The sequence below is a fragment of the Lepisosteus oculatus genome, chromosome 10 (assembly GCF_040954835.1).
Source record: "Lepisosteus oculatus isolate fLepOcu1 chromosome 10, fLepOcu1.hap2, whole genome shotgun sequence".
Taxonomy (NCBI): Eukaryota; Metazoa; Chordata; class Actinopteri; order Semionotiformes; family Lepisosteidae; genus Lepisosteus; species Lepisosteus oculatus.
Genome location: NC_090705.1, coordinates 22,948,914 through 22,961,253, shown reverse-complemented (window position 1 = coordinate 22,961,253; position 12,340 = coordinate 22,948,914). Strand labels below are relative to the sequence as shown.

General features: G+C 41.2%; 1 long non-coding RNA gene across 1 annotated transcript; it reads right to left on the bottom strand.

The window, feature by feature from the left end:
• Window positions 1-3,830: 3,830 nt before the first annotated feature.
• Window positions 3,831-6,237, bottom strand: LOC107078595 (uncharacterized). Its single transcript, XR_001479550.2, has 2 exons — window positions 5,765-6,237; window positions 3,831-4,299 (listed from the first exon to the last, which is right to left on the bottom strand). It is a non-coding gene; the product is annotated as an uncharacterized lncRNA (long non-coding RNA).
• Window positions 6,238-12,340: the final 6,103 nt, after the last annotated feature.

Here is a 12,340-nt window from a genome sequence, read left to right as displayed (position 1 = left end):
GATATTTCAGTACTCTCCGAGGGCCCTAATTGAAACATTCAAAATCTCTAAACTCCATTTTTTCATTTCTTTGGTTAGGATTGTAATAGTTTAAAGCATATCATTTAGACCAAAGGAAGAGTTTTAAACACATTAGTAAGGCCTCATTTACAATATTGTGTAGATCGTGATCACTACTTAACAGAAAAGAGCAAGCAGATATATTCCAGGCTGGAGGAACTGAACTTTTTTTATTCTTGAAGAGAGAAAAAAATGAGGGGACCTCTTACAAGTATTCAAAATCCTCAGAGGCACTGACAAAAACAACCTAGTGAAATTCTTCAGCATTTAAACAAAACTGGAGTGTGCCGTATAAAAATGGAAAGAGGAAGGCTTTTTTACTCTAATGGCTGTGGGAGTATGGAGCAGCCACCCCAGCCATATTTTCTAAGGTGATACACAGGCTTCCTTAAATTAGCACCTTAATGAAATCCTCAGATTAATTAGCAATCCACCAAACGGCTACATTTAACTTGCTCCAGCTCCCCTGCGACCCTGTATTTGTTAATGTGGTTAGATTCATGCACTGGTAAAATTTCCTTTCTGGATTTAAGGATTACAATGTTTTTCAATTTTGCTTGGGCGTGCTTAATGGCACCACAAATAGTGTTATTTCGCAGAAAGGTTTGGGAGGAGGCCACGTTCGCTCTTGCACTTCTCTGCTCTCCTGCGTAAAAATACTCCATGGCTGCCCACAACTCTGTTCTAGAACCCCTCCCTCCACCCCACCTCTTCACTCTTACAGTCACCTCCCTGGTTCATTCCTTACAGGTGAGGGGGGTTGTGACAGCTTTGACCTTTTGCCAGTGTTGTCATTTCCCCAGCCAGACAAGTTCATTGAGAGTACCCAACTTGTATATACAATGGCTGTCAAAAGTATTCACACCCCTTGTACTTCTTCACATTTAACTGTGTTGCAATATAAAATCACAATGTCTTTTTTTCCAGGGTGGGGGTTGCCATTGATCGACACAAAACAGTTTATAATGTCAAAGTAAAAACAAAATTCTACAGATCTTCCTAAATTAATTCATTAATATTAATATAAAACAGAAAATAAGTGATGGCATAAATATTCATCCCCTTTCCTAAAATGCACCTACATAGGCTCTGGTGCAACCAAATGTCTTTAGAAGTCACATTATTTGTTGAATGATGAATGTTGGAGTCCACCTGTGTGCAATTAGGGTTCAATTCAGGATACATATACATATCTCTCGGAGGTCCCACAGTTGTTTGGTACAGCTCCCAACAAAAACTACATCGTGAAGACAAAGAAACTTTCAAGGTAAATCCAGGACAGGGTTATTGAAAAGCACAAATTAGGGAAAGGGTAAAGGAAAATTTCCAAGACATTACCTAAAGTATCTCCCAAAGCACAGCAAAGTCTATTATAATGAAATGTAGAAGCTGTGGAACTGTGAAACAGGGTGTCTTCAGAAAATAAGTATCCAGACAAGAAGAGCACTGGTCAGGGAGGCCTGTGACAACTAGAATAATTACAGTCCTCCATGGATGAGATGAGAGAAACTGTGGATAACCATAGGAGACTGCATGTGGGAGACTATGAGTCCAAGTGGAAGAAGATTCTATGATCTGACAAGACCAAAATTGACCTTTATGGCCTTTATGTTTAGCACGAGCATATCAGTGAACTGCATCCTGAGAACACCATCCACTGTGACGCATGGCGGTGGCAGGATCATGACATGGGGAAGCTTCATGGCATCAGGGACTTGTGAAGACAAAAGGAAAAATAGGTACAGCAAAGTACAGAGAAATCCTGGAGGAAAACCTGTCGTCTGCAAGAGACATGAGACTTGGGAGAAGATTCATCTTCCAGCAGGACAATGACCCAAAACATATAGCCAAAGCCACACTGGAGTGGTTTTAAAAAGAAAGAAGTCACATTTCTACAGTGGCCCACTCAAATCCCGAACCTCAATCTAATGAAGCCTCTGTGGCAGGACCAACTTTTCCCATCCAACCTGGAATGGGCCACAATTGCGGTCTCGAAACGTGCAAAGGTGGTAGAAACTTCTCCAAAACCTATGGTTGCAATTTCTGTCAAAATGTGCCTCTACAAAATGTTGAGGTGTGAATAGGGTGTGAATACTTATGCTATCAGTTATTTTCTGTTTTATATTTATAATTAATTTAGAAGCATCTGTACAATTTTGTTTTCACATTGACATTATAAATTGTTTTCTGTCAACCAATTGCGAAAACTGCCAGTTTCTGCCAATACAGTACGTTATGAATCCATATTATAACACAAAAAAATGTAAACAAGTCCAAGGGGGGTAAATGCTTTTGATAGCCACTGTACAAAGGCCTGGTGGCTCACGTTTACTCTTACAATGAAGTTGCGATGTAAGTTACAGTATTGCCGAATTGTGGTGCATGTAAGAGCAGGTGCTCCATATGTGTTTTTACTCTTTCTTTCTGGAAATTAATTTGAAAAAACCTCAGCCATGACAATGACGCAGAGAACGTTCATTTTCCATTCTATGGCTTCAGAAGTAATTGGCCCCCAGATGATTCTTTTATTTAAAATCAAATTGGTCCTCTTGAAGACTGAGCGATTGTCAGTTTTCTTTAACCTTCTATCCGAGCGCCAGACCAGTTGGGTGAGCCAGTCTAATTTCAAAAGTTTAAACTACTGCACCGATTCAAATGGTAGGTGCATTAAAAAAATAAACTCATTAATATGGCTCCCCAGATTGATTCAGCAAACCATTACATTTTCTTTTAGAAAAGCATTCTCTGAAATATATATAAATGATACTGACATAATGACAGATAATGGTTCTTAAAACAGTTCTGCAGTGCCCCTTACGTAAAATCAGTACTTACACATTTGGCTACTTTCATCCTCAGCAACATACATCTGCTCTTATTTATATAGCTAAATATTTGACTGCAACAATTTGGGTGATGTACTGTGCTCAAGAGCACAACAGCAATATCTCACCTGGGATTTGAACCCACACCCTCCCACTGACAAGCCCAGAACCCTAACCACTGCTCCCCTGTGTAGCATTTGTGGTGATGATCATGTTTTCTGTATGTTGGCACCACATTTTCAAAAATGCATAACACGCAATTCTGCAAACTTTACTTTCCCTCTTCATCCAACTTTCTTTCCAGTTCCCCTTTGTTCCATCATTGAAATTTCAGATTAACTCAGCATATTGGCATGCATGTTGTCAGTGAGCTCTGTATCACACTGACACAATAAGATATGAAATGACAAGTTACTGAATCCAGTACAGTGTAATGAATAGCCAATAGCCAATGCCCAGGGCTTCAACCACACTTACAGAGCAGTTTTCATGCAGCCCAGTAGCAACCACATGGAAAATGGATCAGACAAAGAACCAGGTCAAGTTCCACAGTGAGGTTATAGGATGTTCATCAAACATCAGTGTTACTATCCTGGTCCAGTAGTACCGCTCCGAGATCAAAGCTAGTGGTGCACTACACTGTTTCACACCTCTTGGGAAATCCCTGGGTTTGCATGAATAATCTGGGAATTATATCCTTGGAATAAGGGTGGTATTCAATGCCTTGGGATTCCCTAGGAGTGCCTAAGTTCAACCTCGGTGGAGGAGGCTGCTACCATCAACAACAGTACATTCCAAGAAATAAAAAATATGCAGCTCAAGTCGGCTACAGCTATTTTGTTTCATGTAGTTTTGACACGGTTTACCTGTAGGGTGGAGATAAACGACCCGAAATCACTTATTGGCACAAAATAGCACAAGAAATGGAACACAAATGTCAAGGCGTGAGTAAGGAAGAACCTTTTATTGCTCTATCAACAGAGAAAGAGAAGTCACCTCCATCAGATCCTGTTCCCATTCGACAGTTCTTGGAAAGAGCAGAACTTAACACTCCACTGTGGTTATTTTAATCAGCCATACCACTCCCTATTAGGGGAATCGAGCTTTTCTACGCTGTAAAACCATGTGTGTGAGTGGGCATGTGCCCGGGGGGATCACAGCCTGCAGTATTTGGATAAACCGCTCATTCAAACACAATGAAAAATGGTGCTTCACACTGCGCCCTGTGTAGTCACAACACAGCAGAAAGGTGCATTATGGTCCGGGGTAAATGACCAAAGTTCACATGTGGTCAGTACAGGAATTACACATTTCTAAGGGATGGTTCCTTCTGTTAATCATCTTCTCCTTTCCTTGTTTAAAAAACCGGATGAACACAGTTCTTTTCCGTGCTTCTGGGAGGTGATGCCAGAGACTACAAAGAGAAAGGAAGAACGCACTAATGACATATTTCTTGAAAAGTTCAGGAACACAATGTAACAGTGAATCACAGTTCAAAGCGCAGATTTTCCACCAGAATCCTCAGACTTTTCAGTGCAATGCTGCTGATAATACTTCAGATTAAGTGGAAAACGTCTTGGATTCAGTTTTACAGAGCTCACAGAAGTGTCAGATTCAAAGTGTTTAACTCAATCTTTTTGTGTTCTGACCAAGCTCTCAGCTACATTATCGAACCATAACTTGACCCAATCACAAGGCAAATTAATACTCTTTAACTGTGCCCAGTTCCTAAACATGTTAAAAGCGGTCTTTAAACTACTGCGTTTTGAAAGTTACATAAAATTTCAACATCTGATTAGGAAAAAAAAACAATCAAGCAGCTTGTTGGTTCAATTAAGAGCTCAATAAAGTAAACAGCATGGTTAGAACGATCCCCAGTAGGTGTGTGGGTTCCCAGAATGTTGCCTGAAAACCGATTTAGTTTAACTGCATTGGAGGTCAACTGCACTCAAATTTGATCTGAAATGGCCATCCGAGCAGGTTACTTACACATCCTAACACATCTTACTGGGTAAACTACAAGCAAGCAGAAGCCGATTTAACAGAAGGGTTCCTGCTTCAGCAGTTAATCAGTTTGGGCTGTGCATCTTGGTGTACCCTAGGGGGTTAATCATTTGGGAGGAAATAGGCCTGAACAAACCGGAGTGAAAAAAAACCCACACTACTTTAAAAATAGGAATTTTCGGCATGGGTGATGAGGGGCTGCTTTCTAAGTAAACTTAGTTAAGACTGAGTGCCTCTCGCTAAGGGAATTCCCCCGACGTCTTAAGGTCTACCCTGTGAAAAAACAAGACTTGTCAGCCCAGAAACCTGCAATAATAATGATTAAATACGCAATTTGCCTCACTTACGCATGGAAATGACTGTCCTGTAAGGCATCTGCGTTGAGCAAATTCGAGTTTGATTCAAACGAAGCCAGTTACGTCGACTTGTTCTCCTGTTAAGGACGGGGATCACCGGGGCTTTGCCATTACTCATACGCAGAAATATTTCAGATGTTTGCGAGCTACGCATTCATTTAATATTTCCTCTTGCCAGGCCGTCTCTCGGCTAGGGAAGGAATCTCAAACTTACACAACTATAGAGGGTTCCCTCCGTGCTACTGATAATACATCAGCACAGTCTTAATGTAAACAGGATTATATGGGCCTAATAATAGGGCAGATTAGCAAGAATGCGTAGTAAAATAGATGAAGAGTAAAATAGATCCGTTTTTGATTATTTTCTTTTAATGCGATGTTGAAAAGTCCTCCGACTTCAGTTCATTCACGCCAAGAGATTTGTCATAAAAAACTACACAGAACCACCGAGCAATCCATTTTTATATAAAAAGCATGCCGTTTGTTTTCTGCAACAACACAATGTCGATGCTTATTTACCTGAGACGTTCTTCTGTAGTCTGGCTCACCCACGCAACCACCTCGTTAAAAGTAACCGATTTTCGGCCCCTAGTTCTGGGCGAAAACAGCAAAGACAAGTGATACTAACGGAGATCGAGCCTCCAGTAGCACATCTACCGCTTCCGATAGTCACAGCTCACCCTGCTCATTGTTATTACCGTTTGTGCATCTAAAAAAAATAAACGTATGGCACAAAACACGGGAGTATAAGAAAGAAGCAATTGGCAAAAAACAAAACACCACAGAATCGGCGTGCATTAATTGTAGTAAAGAGATGTAACTAGTTCAAATGAAAGGACACGCTGTCGCTAAAAATACCTGTCTACGACTATATTTGGCTTGGCTGGATCACAATCAAATTTCTAAAATAAACGGACCCGCCCCGGCACAATGAATGGGATCTCTGCTATCTCACACCGCCGGATCGGCCCGTCGCTAATTTTAGTAACAGAGCTTGCGTCAATCACGCGCCTCAGTGCGTCAAGCCTTCGCCCCGCCTTCGGTGGCACCTTATTGGTCAGAGGGTGTGCACGGCCAGGAAACCACGCGCTCTGTGATTGGCTGACTCTGACCCGGATTTAAGCAACCTCATTTATTATTCTGTTTAACGTCGCTGCTGGGGTGTATTTTTTCCGGCAGGGTTGTAACATGTTCTGCACCTTGAAACGCGCATCTCAGCGCTGTATAATCTGTTAATTATAAAACTATTTTCAATTTTAAGGCGTATTGTGACTTTTCATAAGCCATTTTTGCTTTTCCGCAGCGCATATGACACACACATCTCGATCTCAATTTAAATGGCATAGTTCAGAAATCAATTTCTTTTGTTTAATAGCTTATTTGTTTTACTGGTTCAACAGCTGGATCCTGTGTCCTGGGTGAGGGCAGGAATTTGCTATTTCTAGCTTAAGAACCCAAAGCAGTGTTTGTTTTATAGTTCTAGCTGTTTACTTGAAGAAGATGTATGGCTGAGACACCCTTGAAGTGTACACAGCAATGAATAAAGCCCTCGAAACAACGTTTTTTACAAGTTGAAGGGGGGAGGACTTATGAGGCGAGTTGTTTCTTAACTATGGTTAACTGGATCATGTACAGTGCATGTGATGCATGTCATAGGTGGACAGAATCGGTACTCAGCAGGTTAAATCAGGTGTTTAGATTTCACTGTGTGCATAGATGTCTGCCCCATCATATAGCAACCCTATTTGTTTGCTCTTTGTCGAAACGAAAGATGTCTTTTGTAACGTGCTTCTTCTGACAACACCCTAAAATGTTCGCGGGGGCAAAATGGTATTACACGCTATGGACAATGACCGTTTTACTGCCCACTGCAGGCGATCTGGGGCGAGTACATTTCCTCTCTCCTACTGACACCTGTCTGTGCGGGCTAGTTCAGCCCCAGTCCCTTTCAGACTACTAGACTATTCAAAACGCAGCCCGGTTGTCCCCCGAAGTCACATATCTTGACCCGGTCATTTCCCAGAAAGCTCCTTTACTAACGGCTCCTACAAACTAGAGCCTACATAACCATTGAACATGAACGGCGCGATATGAAACAAGGTTATTACGATTCCAAACAAACGGGGCGGATCGTGACATTGTATACAGAGATAAAGTTTTATGGATAATGTGATAAGTTATCGTTTATTGGGAATTTCCTTTCCTTTTCTAAAAAGCCCAGGTAAATGTGTCGGAAAAGGCTCGCTTGAATAGGGCCCAAGGTGACCTCCGTAGCACTGTCTCATCTTTCTGTCCGCTCAAGTTGGACAGCTAGCAAACACAGCCCAACACTTCATAAAAACCTGTAAAAGCTGCTGACTGTTTAAAGCCGACAAGAACTGGAGTTTGCGCGGCAAAAGAAGCAAAGGTCATAGTGACCTTCACAGGGCTTGGTTTGGGTCTTCTTTCAGAGAGCTACAAGACAAGCTATTGAGAATATCGGGGAGCAGTGGTGTTTCACTACTGGACACAATAATGAAACATTTTTACTGCACCGCGCAAAAGTAAAGCTCAGGTAACCTGGTCCCAAATACAGTATTGGTACACTTCGTTTTCGAAGGGATATTCTGATCTTGGTGATTGCTGAGTTTCCACCACGTAAGGCTTTTGTTCTAAGCTCTAGATCATATTCTGATGTAAGAGATAAAATCACAGCTGTACTAGGGTAAATCAACCATGTAAATATTCCAAACACGAGCGGTTGGACGCCTTCCCTTAGAAACGCAGATCCTTGAAATAATTATAATAGGAGCTAATATGAATTATAGGAATAATAGGAACTGTGGCTTCGTATTCCTCAAAGCGCAGCGGTGCCTCTGGGGAGCTGGTATACACACATAAAAAGGGGTAGAATCTATATATAATGATATGTACATTCAGTTCCACATAGGTATACATATACTGTATAAAGACGGTACAAAAACAAATTGATGTACGATTCTTAATAAACGTATGTTTTAACCAAATGTGAGAACACTGCCCCCAAGATGTTTTTTAAATAAAATAATATTGTTTACACTAACGTTTGACAGTGTCAGATGTCTTGAGAGCAACGACGCTAAGTACAATTATTATCAATAATTATAATGAACGGAGCTGTTATTTCTAGATTCCAATATTTGTTTTACTACAATTCGATTTCTTCACAAACCTTCACGATAAAAAGTCGTAAATAGGCGGAAAAATAGAATCATCAAAGCGCAGCCCCTGTCTCTTGATAGACTTGCAGTTTAAAATAACATTCAGAAAAAATAGGGAATTTTTACTCTACAGTCTAGGCTGAACAATCTGCTTAAATTCCTTTTCTCTAGTCAATTAATATTCTTTGAAAATCGGGTGACCATCCCTCAGTTTACAATTTCTATTTGCCAGTGAAATTACACCTGAAAAGTGTAAATTTGGTACGCAAGAATTTTGGTTCTGTTTAGACGAGGGTTGTTCACTGCAGATTAAAATGATTGCCTTCAAACACCTCAAATACAAGTACTTATCAAATTACTTTAAGACGTTATTTTATAAAACAGTAGGGGAAAAAAAAAACAAGAAAAACTTAATGCTTTGCTAGATTCTTTTTTCTTTCATTTTCTCCTGCCGTTTCCACAGCTGATGGAGGCTAACGAGCAGGGGGAACGATAATGACAGCAATAATATCTGCGCATCACTTTCATGCTGGTGCTTAGTACAGAACGCGCTGAGAAAGAAAGCGTTGAATTACTCCTCCCTTTGCTTTTAGACACAGATTTGGTCCTTCAAACGGCAGACCAATGCAGGCCCTTCCCTGTCTTTTCTGGCACAGCCAGAGAGAGAGAGGGCTACTGTAACACAGAGATTCTGGGTTGAGACAGGGGAGCTACAGTAGTGACGTCACCTTTCCAATGACGTCACATTGACGTCTCGCATACCAGCCGCTCTATGTAGAAGGCAGACACACATAAATGAGCTATTAGACTTTCTCTCTCTCAGCTCTCCACATAAACAAAGACACATTGCAACTTCATCACAGCGCATCATCAGCATTAGCAACACGGACACGGGGGAAACCGGAGCGCACGGACCCACTGCTCATTTCAATGCAAAAGGAGTAATTACCCTTTACAGTTTCTAAAGAGAAAATAAAAACTTTGCTGTCACAGCCGCTACTGCTACAACAACTCTTACTTCAACTACTACTTCATTATTTCTTACAATGCTGGAAATCTACAGGACACTTTAAGGAGGTTAATATCACATGTAAAGACGGAACCGCTACAGCAAGCAAGTATGTATGAATGTGTGTTCTTATGGACTTCATAAAAGTTTAGATGGGTATGCTATGGGGGAACGAAACGAACAGAGCTGTTGTTTTAATTTTTTTAATATTTCATTCTATAATTTTCCTGACAAATGTAGCGTCGGTCTCGGTTTTGAAACTTTCTCGTGCGTGGGGATAGCTCAGCGACCTGTTGCATATGCTGTATGAGAAATCTTAGGACAGGGGGAACAGAATGAGGAGGCTGGGGAAGCTCGAGATGTAGCGGCGAGTGGAAGCGAACTCGGCGAGAAGAAAGGTATTCTTTCTGGTTGTCATGGAAATGGGATGCCGCTCAGCCTGGGCGGCGAAACAGATTCGCGAGAGTAGGAGACGCTCCGTGAACCAAGTCTGCTCTTCCCTTCTGTCTTATCGGCAAAGTTGACACACGCAACAAATAGCTATTCCGAAGACGCCTTCTTCTCTTTTTTTTTTGCTTTCTTTTAGTAGCAGTTTGGGGTGTTTTTTTTTTTTTTTTGTTGCTTAGAACGTGTGTGTAAATCCCTGCAAAAGCGCCGGGTGGCTGGATTTGCTGATACCGGTAGTTCGCGCGAAGTAAAATCGCAAGGTCCAGACAGCAGACACTTTTTAACTTTTACACGTGTGCGCCGGGTGTGAAAGCGTGATGTTAATCAAGCGTAATTTATTACTTATAATAAAGGATAGCTTCGCAACGTTTGGTTTATAGTGCGAAGCAGCTAATGAACTACTTCATAAAGGGTTTAGAAATTACTCACAGACGTAACAGGATCAAATGCGCTTGTAATGTCCAAGCTATATCAAAGTACTTTTATTTAATTTATATGGTGTAATAACCTGTGAAAAACATAAGAATATCTGTGCTGTACTAGATGTCAGTGATGGAAACTTTTCTACGGTGTTCACAGGGTCTCGCTCTTTCTTCGCTATTCGCAGCCCATACGGTGTAGCGAACAGCAGGTTTCATGCAATGTTCCGCGTTTCTGCTAAAGCATCTTTAATAGTAGGTCTCGCTGTTGTTCAAAAGTTGTGATGACGAGCAGTAATACTTTCAGTAGTTTTCTCGGTTACTACGTGCGATTGTTCCCAAGACAGAAAGCGTCTTTTAAAATAAATGACCTTCAAAATTATCCAGCATCGCTTTCGCATAAACTCGATTTTACATTTCACCTGATAAACAATCAGAAAAAAAAGTCTCAATAAAAGTCACTTCTGTCTCCCGTTAAAAGGTAGAATTGACGCAAAAGTATTTTGACAAGTGTCCTAACATCAAAGGTTAGATAGGTTAGTTAGTCCTAACATCAAGACTTGTGAAAAGGTAGACTTTACATGGATTGAGGCAGGAGGTTGTGTAACGCAATGAATGCCTCTTTGGTCGATCCAATATTTGATAATAAAATAGAAAAATAGCCTTTAACCTTTAGCTGTAGCTCCACTTTGAAAAGGCGCGATTGCTAGCTGTTGAACAGCATCACGGGCATTATTTCACACAGGCTAGTGAAACCGCACACACACTCACAAAATGTGTGTTTACGCGCTCTATATTTTTTTCCCCCCAACAAGGGTTAGAGTAAATCAAATACATCATAGAAGAGAACAAGTTTAATTTTCATATTTCATTCTGACTTTATTATCAACGCCTTCAATTCTGCCGAGCAGCCAAGGCTCGGATAAAAGGGTCTTTGACAGGTTCCCTCAGCTAATTTACTGTACTTGAAGTTTTTTTTTTCCTTCTTTCTTTCTTTATCTTTTTTTTTTTGTCTTCATTTGCTTGCCAGCGAGGCTCTGGCTGTCTGGGTTATTGAAGTTGGGGGGCTCCTGCCTCTCACAAGGTGCGTGTTTAAAAGATCACTCGCGGTTCTCTAGGTAACCAGACCCACCGAGTCACCAGCCGCGGCAGAGCAGCGGCCGCTCGAGCTCTGCTCTCCAGCTCGGCGCGCCGGCTACAGGCGCGCGCGTGGGAGCGTCTCGCAGTCGAAAGCTTAGGCGCTGCTGGCGAAAACGACCAAACTTTTCTCTGTTACAATCATCACAACGAGCGGAGGCATATCTTTTTTTTTTTTAATGCGAGTTGTATGGGATTTCGCAAAAATAAAATCCCAGTTTCAACTTGCAAAAAGACAGAGAGTGCTGTGGGATGCGTTAGGTGGTTCTGACTAATAGATAACTCCCGTGGCTAACATGGTGCGTGTTTTCGAGAGAAAGTGAGCGCAATGTGGTTTTAGGCAGCTTTAAGTCCCGGCCGTAAAAGAAAAAGTGAAAGGAAAGCTCCAGATACAGTTCCTGATTGAGACATATCCAGATTTCATCGTAATAAACTCAGATTGTTTTCGCTGGAGGGGGGATGAGAGTTTTATCTGGTCATTTTCTTTGTACTGGAAAAAATAAATTCTCAGTACGTCAATTTGCATTTTGTTTGGAAAAAAAAACATTTTTTCCAGCTTAAAATGTTGTATAGCACTTATTTGTATTCAGAAATCTGCTATTATTTAGAAACCCGTACAAATCTCATAGAAATCCGTCACTATCTGAAAGGCAAAAATAATAGAGACACCACACAAATGTCCGTTGTCATCATATCTGTCAGTGATGATTACAGTGGTTGAATATTTACAAGGTCTGTACAAATTCACGTTCGCCGTTGTTGAGGTGAGGATTCGGAGATTGGTTCGAAAACTTGTCTTTGGCGGAGAGGGGGCGCTAGACTCTGTAAAATAGGTATGAAAATATTTTACTGTGTTCGCAGGACTCAGTTGGATTTTGACAAAAACGCAGGTGAACATTTTCAG